The sequence below is a fragment of the Dipodomys merriami genome, unplaced genomic scaffold (genome assembly GCF_024711535.1).
Source record: "Dipodomys merriami isolate MVZ:Mamm:240054 unplaced genomic scaffold, mDipMer1.0.p SCAF_47, whole genome shotgun sequence".
Classification (NCBI taxonomy): domain Eukaryota; kingdom Metazoa; phylum Chordata; class Mammalia; order Rodentia; family Heteromyidae; genus Dipodomys; species Dipodomys merriami.
In genome coordinates, this window is record NW_027206035.1 from 3,806,213 (window position 1) to 3,815,239 (window position 9,027).

Sequence of the window (9,027 nt, forward strand, 5' to 3'; positions counted from 1 at the left end):
CCCTCACACTAACCCTCACCCTCATGATCACACTAAACCTAACCCTAACACTAACCCTCACATAACTCTAAAGCTAACTATAAACCTAACCCTAACCCTAATGCTAAACCACACCCTAAACCAAAACCTACCCCTAAGCCTCACCCTAAACTTAACCCTAACCCTAAACCTCTCCCTAACCCTAACCCTGATCCTCACCCTCACCCTAACCCTAACCCTAACCCTAACCCTCACACTAAACCTATCCCTCACCCTCACCCTAATCCTCACCCTAAATCTTACCCTCACCCTCACCCTTACCCTCACACTAACCCTAACCCTCAACCTAACCCTAAACCTAACCCTCACCATCAACCTCACCCTCAGCCTAACACCAACCCTCACTCTAAACCTAATCGTAACCATCACCCTCACCTTCACGCTAAACCTCAACCTCACTCTCACCCTCACCCTAACACTAACCCTAACCCTAACCCTCACCCTAAACCTAACGCTCACCATAAAACCCTAACCCTCACCTTCACCCTAACCCTCTCCGTAACTGTAATACTAACGCTAACACTCACCATCACCCTCAACCTCCCCCGAAACCTTAGCCTCACCCTAACCCTAACCCTAAACCTAACCCTCACACTAAACCTAACTTTCCCCCTGACACAAACCCTAACCATAACCCTAACCCTCACAATAAACCTAACCATCATGGTAACCCTAACCCTACCGCTGAGCCTAACACTCACACTAACCCTAACTCAAATCCTACACCTTACCCTGTCCGTAACCCTAACCCTAAACAACAACTTCACCATAGCCCTCACCTAACACTAACCCTCACCCTAACCATCACCTTCACCGTCACCCTAACCCTCACCATAACCCTAACACTAAACCAGACCCTAATCCTCACCCTCACCAGAACCCTCCCCCTCACCCTAATCATAAACATCACCCCAAACCGAACCCTCACCCTAACTCTAACCCTAACCCTCACCCTAAACCTAACCCTCACTCTCACCCTCACCCTGCCCCTAAGATTAACGCTAACCCTAACCCTAATCCTCACCCTAACCTTACCCCTAACACTCAACCTATCCCTAACCCTCACCCTAATCCTAACCCTAACCCTAACCCTCACATAACTCTAAAGCTAAAAATAACCCTAACCCTAACCCTAAACCTAACTAACCCTAACCCTAAACCTCACCCTATCCCTCACCCTTACCCTAAACCTCACCCTAACTCTAACCGTAACACTAACCCTCACCCTCACCCTAGACCTTACCCTCACCCTCACGCTTTCCATCACACTAAGCCTAACCCTCAACCTAACACTAAACCGAACCCTCACCATCACCCGTACCCTCAGCCTAACCCTCAGCCTCACCCTCATCCTAACCCTAACCCTCACTCTCATCCTCACCCCAACTCTCAACCTCACCCTCACCCTCACCCTAACACTACCCCTAACCCTGAAACTCACGCTAACCCTAAAGCTCACCCTAAACTTAACCCTAATCCTCACCCTCACCCTCACCCTAAACCTAAACCTAACCCTATAATTCACCCTCACCATAAAACTCATCTGAACCCTTACCCTCACCCTAACCCTAACCCTCACACTAATCCTAACCCTCATGCTAACCCTAACCCTACCTCTGAGCCTAACCCTCAAACTAACCCTAACACTAATGCTATACCTCACCCTATCCCTAACCCTAACCCTAACCCTCAAACTCACCCTAGCCCTCAGCAGACACTAACCCTAATCCTAACCCTCACCCTCACCCTCACCCTAACACTCAACCTAACCCTAACCTTCACCCTGAATCTAACTCTCAGGCTAACCCTAACTGTAAAACCCACCCTCACACTAACCCTCACTCTAACCAAAACTCTAACTCTCACCCTAAACCTATGCCTCACCATAACAATATCTCTAAGCATAAGCATCACCCTCACCCTAACCCTCACGCTAAACCTTACCCTCACACTAACCCTCACCCTAACCTAAAACTAATTTTCACCTTAATCCTCACCCTTACCCTTACCCTATCCCTAACCCTCATCCTAACCCTAACCCTTACCCTAACCCTAACCCTCACACTAAGATTAAACCTAACCCTAACTCTAACCCTCACCATCACCATAATCCTAACCCTAAACCTCACTCTCAACCTCACCCTCAGCCTAACACTAACCCTAAACATAACCCTCCCCCTCCCCCTCCCCCTAACCCTAACAATAACCTTACCCTCACCCTCACAGTCACCCTCACTCTCACCCTAAACCTAACCCTAAACTTTACACTATCCTTAAACTTAATCCTTATCCTCACCCTATCCCTAATACTAACCCTTACGCTAACCCTCACACTAACCCTAACCCACACCCTAACCCTAAACCTCACCCTCACCCTCATGCTAACCCTCACCCTAACCTTTACTTTCAGCCTAACCCTAACTCTAACCCTAACCCCAACACTCACCCTAATCCTAACCCTCACGCTCAGGCTCATACTAAACCTAACACTAACCCTAACCTTCAGCCTAACTCTAAAGCTAACTAACCCTATCCCTAATCCTAACCCTAAACCTCACCTTATCCCTAATCCTAACCCTAAACCTCACCCTAACCCCAGCCCTAACCCTAACCCTCACACTTACCATAACCCTAATCCTCACCCTCACCATAAACCTAACCCTAACCCTAACTCTCACACTAAACCAATCCCTCACCCTTACCCTAACCCTCACCGTAACCCTAACTCTAATCCTCACCCTCACCCTAATCCTAATACTAAACCTTAACCTCACCCTCGCCCTTACCCTCAAACTAACGCTAAACCTCACCCTAACCCTAACCCTCACCCTAATCCTCACCCTAACGCTAATACTTACCCTCACATACCTTCACCCTAAACCTAAACCTAACCCTCACACTAACCCTAACACTCACCCTAACCCTAACCCTCACCCTAACCCTAACCCTCATTCTGAACCCAACCCTAAACCTCACCCTAACCATAAACCTAACTCTCACCCCAACTCTCACCCTAACTCTCAACGTAACCCTCACCCTAACCCTATCCCTAACCCTAACACTAACCCAAACCCTAGGCCTCATCCTAACCCTAACTCTAAACCTCAGCCTCACAAATAGACTAACCCTCACCTTAACCCGAACTCTCAGCCTCACCCTAACACTCACCTTCACCCTAAAGCTCACCGTAACCCTAACCCTCAGCCTAACCCTAACCCTAACCCTCACCCTGACCCAAAACCTCACCCTAACCCTCACCGTCACCTTAATCCTCACCCTAACTCTACCTAACCCAAACCCTCACCCTCACCCTAAACTTCACCCTCACCCTAGCCCTCACCCTAACCCTATCCCTAAACTTAACCCTTAAAATAAACCTAATCCTCACCCTAAACCTGACTCTCACCCTAACCCTCACCCTAACCCTTACCCTCACCCTAACCATAACCCTAACCCTAAACTTCACCCTAACCCTCAACCTAACCCTAACGCTAACCCAAACCCTCGCCTTTACCTTAAACCTCACCCTAAACCTTACCCTCACCCTAACACTAAAGCTAACCCTAACCCTCCCACTAATCCTAACCCTCACCCTAAACGTAACCCTAACCCTCACCGTCACCCTAACCCTCACCCTAACCCTTAACATCACCCACACCCTAATCCTAACAATCACCCACACCCTAACCCACACCCAAAACTTCACCCACACCCTATCCCTCACTCTCACCCTAACCCTCACCCTGACCTTAAGCCTCACCCTAACACTCACCTAATCCTCACCCTAAACATAACCATAACATTTACCTAACCCAAACTCTCACCCTGACCGTCACCCTAAAACCCACCCTAACCCTATACATAACCCTAACCATAACCCTCAACCTAACACGAACCCTAACACGAACCCTAACCCACACCTTCACCCTAACCCTCACTGTCACCCTAACACTCACCCTAGCACTAAGACTCACCCACAACCTAACCTCACCCAAAATCTAATCCTCTCCCAAACCCTAGCCCTCACACTAACCCTCACCGTCACATTAACCCTAACCCTCACCCTAACCCTAACACTATCCCTAAACCTCACCCTCTCCCTAACCCTCACCCTAACCCTTAACCTCACCCTAACCCTCACACTAACCCTAACCCTTAACCTAACACTACCCCTCCCCCTATCTCTCCCCCTCACCCAAACCCTAACGCTTAGGGTTAGCCTCACCCTAACCCTCATCCTCACCCTAACCCTTACATCACCCAAACCCTCACACTCACGCTAACACTCACCCTCACCCAAAACATCACCCTAAGCCTAACCCTCACCCTAACCCTATAACTAACCCTCACCCTAAACCTAACCCTCCCTCTAACACTCAAACTCAACCTAATCCTCAGCCTAACCATAACCCTAACCCTTACCTAACCCAAACCCTCACCCTCACCCTAAACCAAACCCTCAACATAGCACTCACCCTAACCCTAACCCTAACCCCATCCCTATCCATATACTCACCCTCACCCTCAGCCTACCACTAACCCTAAACCTAATCCTAACCCTCAACTTCACCATCAACCTCACCCTCACCCTAACCCTAACCCTAACCCTCACCTTAACACTCACCCTAAGCCTTAACCTAACCCTAATCCTCACCCTCACCGTCACACTAACACTCACCCTAACCTTAACCCTCACCCATACCTTAAACCTCACCAGAACCTTCAGCCTCAGCCTAAACCTCACACTCAGCCTAACTCTCAACCTCACCCTATCCCTAACCCTCACCCTAACCCTAACCCTAACCCTAACCTTCACTCTAACAATAACCCTAGCCCTCACCCTAACCCTAAGCCTAACCCTAATACTCACCCTAACACTCACCCTAATCCTAACGCTAACCATAAACCTCACCCTAATCCTAACCCTAACCCTAACCCTTACCCTCACCCTAATCCTAATCCTATCCCGAAACCTAACCCTCAAACTAACCCTAACCCTCACTTTAACCAAAACCCTACGCCTCACACTAACCTTCAACCTATCCCTAACCCTAACCCAACCCTAACCCTATCCCTTACCTAACCGAAACCCTCATGCTCACCCTCACCCTAACCCTAAAGCTCACCCTAACCCTAACACTTACCTTCACCCTAACCCTCACCCAAACACTAATCCTCTCGCTAACCCTAAACCTAAACCTTACATTACCGAAACCCTCACCCTCACCCACACCTTCAACCTAACCCTAACCCTAACCCTCACCTTCACCCTAACACTCACAATAAACCTTACCCTCACAGTAACCCTAAACCTAACCCAAATGCTAACCCTCAGGCTAACCCTATCACTCACCCTAACCCTAAACCTAATCCTAAAGGACACCCTATCCCTCACCCTAACCCTAACCCTAACCCTAACCCTCAGCCTAACCCTAACACTCACCCTCACTATAACCGGAAACCTAACCCTAAACCTCACCCTAACTCTAAACCTAACCCTCATCCTCACCCTAACACTCACCCTCTCACTAACCCTAACACTAACCCTAACCCTCACACTAACCCTAAACCTCACACTACCCCTTACCCTACCACTGACCCTAACCCTCAACATAAACCGAACCCTAATCCTAACCCTCATCCTAACCCTAACCATGACGCTCACCCTCAACCTCACCCTCACCCTCACCAGCACCCTAACCCTCACTTTAAACCTTACCCTCACCCTACCCTAACAATAACACTAATGCAAACCCTCACCATAAACCTAATATTCACCCAAACCCTAAGCCAACACTAACCCTAACCCTCAACCTAAACCTCACCCTAACCCTAATACTATCCGTAACCCTCACCCTCACCCTAACACTCACTCTAACACTTACCATCACCCTAACCCTCACCCGAACCCTTTCCCTAACCCTAAACCTACCCTAATCCTCACCTTCACCCTAACCCTAAAATTTACCTCACCTTAACCCTAACCCTAACCCTCACCATAACACTCATCTAACCCTAACCCTAACACTCATTGTAACACTAAGCCTAACCCTAATCCTCACACTCACCCTCAAACTCAGCCTAAACCTAATCCTCACCCTACCCCTTACCCTCACCCTACCATAACCCTAACCTTAACCTTAACCCTCGACCTAACCCTAACTCTAAACCTAACACTAACCCTAACCCTCACCGTTAAACTAACCCTAACCCTAACTGTAACCATCACCCTACACTAGACACTAAACCCAACCCTAACCCTAAATCTCACCCTCAACCTAACACTCACCCTAAACCTTACACTCGCCCTATCCATAACCCACACCCTAACCCTCACCGTAATCCTAACCCAAACACTAACTCTCACACTCACCCTAAGCATAACCCTAACCCTAACCCTCATCCTAACCCTCAACCTAACCCTAACGCTATCCCCAAACCTCACCCTCACCCTAAACCTCGCCCTAAACATTACACTCACCCTAACCCCAATGCTAACCCTAACCCTCACGCTAACCCTAACCCTAATCCTCACCCTCAACATGAATCTAACCCTAACCTAACCCTCACAATAAACCTAACCCTCAACCTAACCCTAACCTTCACACTAAACATTACCCTCAGGCTCACCCTAACCCTACTCCTCAGCCTAACACTCACCCTAACCCTAAACCTCAACCTAACCCTAACCCTAACCCTCACCCTTACCCTCACCCTAAGCCTCTTCCTAACCCTAAGCCTAACCTTAACACTCACGCTAACCCTAACCCTCACCCTAACCCTAACACTCAACCTAACCCTCACCCTAACCCTAACCTTAACTCTCACCTTAACCCTCATCCTTAACCTAACCCTAAACCTAACACTCACCCTCACGCCCACTTTAAACGTCAGCCTAAACCTAACCCTAACCCTAACACTAACTGAAAACCTCAAACTAAACCTAACCCTCACCCCTACCCTAAACCAAACCCTAACCCTCATACTAAATGTAACCCTCACAATAACCCTAATCCTACCGCTCAGCCTACCCCTAACCCGAACACTAACCATAACCTTAAGCCTAACCCTATCACTAACCCTAACTGTAAACCTCACCCTCACCCTAGCCCTCACAATAACACTGACCGTAAACCTAACCCTAACCTCACACTAAACATAACCCTCACCCTAACCCTAACCCTAATATTAACCATAACTCTCACCCTAACCCTCACCTTAACACTAACCCTAACCCTCACCCTCACGCTAACCCTCACCCTAAACCATATCATCACCCTAACCCTCACCCTTAATCTTACCATCATCCTACCCTAACCCTAACACTAACCCGAACCCTCACCCTAACCCTAACACTCACCCAAAACATAACCCTAACACTAACCCTAACCCTCAACCTAAACCTCACCCTAAACCTAACCCTAAACCTAAACCTCACCCTACCCCTCACCCTAACCCTAATCCTAACCCTAAATCACACCCTCACCCTAATATAAACCCTAACACTTACCCTCACCCTAACCCTCACCCTCTTCCTAACCCTAACCCTAAACCTAACCCTCACCCTAAACCTACTCCTAAACCTCACCCTCACCCTAACCCTCTCCCTAACCCTAACCCTAACCCTAACCCTCACCCTCACCCTCAACCTCAACCTAACCCTAACCCTACCCCTCACCCTAACCCTCATCCTAACCCTAACCCTAACCCTAACACTCATCGTAAACCTAACACTAACCCTAATCCTCAACCTCACCCTCAGCCTAAACCTAATCCTTACCCTACCCCATACCCTCACCCTACCCTACCCAAAACGTAACCCTAACCCTCACTATAACCCTAACACTCACCTTAACTGTAAATCTAACACTAACCCTAACCCTCACCCTAAAACTAATCCTAACCCTAACTGTAACCATCAACCTACCCCTCACCCTAACCCTACCCCTAACCCTAAATCTCACCCTCACCCTAACACTCACCCTAACCGTTATCCTCGCCCTAACGATCACCCGCACCCTAACCCTCACCATAAACCTAACCCAAACCCTAAATCTCACCCTCACCCTAACTATAACCTAACCCTAACATTCATCCTAACCCTCAAGCTAACCCTAAAGATAACCGAAAACCTCACCCTCACCCACACCCTAACCATAACCCTAACCCTCATCCTAACCTTCACCCTACTCTAACCCTAACCCTAAACCTAACCCTCACCTTAACCCTAATACTCACCCTAACTGTAAACCTAACACTAACCCTAACCCTCACCCTAAAACTAACCTTAACTCTAGCTATAACCATTGCCCTACCCCTCACCCTAAACCTAACCCTAAACCTAAATCTCACCCTCATGCTAAAACTCATCCTAACCGTTACCCTCGCCCTAAACATCACCTTCACCCTAACCCTCACCCTAAACCTAAACAAAACCCTAACCCTCTCCCTCACACTAACCATACCCCTAACCCTAACCCTCATCCAAAACCTCAACCTAACACTAACGCTAACCCAAAACCTCACACTCACCCTAAACCTCACTCTAAACTTTACTCTCACCGTAACACTAACCCTAACCCTCACACTAATCCTAACCCTCACCCTAACCCTAACCATATCCCTCACCCTAACCCTCACCCTAACACGAACATTAACCCTAACCCTCACCCTAAACATAACTGTAACCCAACCACTCACCCTAACCCTCACAGTCACCCTAAACCTCACCCTAACCCTAACCTTCGCCCACATCCTAACCCTCACCTTAACCCTAAACCTAAACCTGACCCTAACCGTAAACCTAAACATAACCCTCACCGTCACCCTAACCCTAATCCTCACCCTCACCCTAACTCTTACCCTAACCCTAACCGTCACACTAAATCTATCCCTCACATTTACCCTAACCCTCACCCTCACCCTAACCCTAACACTAATCTTCGCCCTCACCCTCACACTTACACTCACAATAAGCCCAACTCTCAA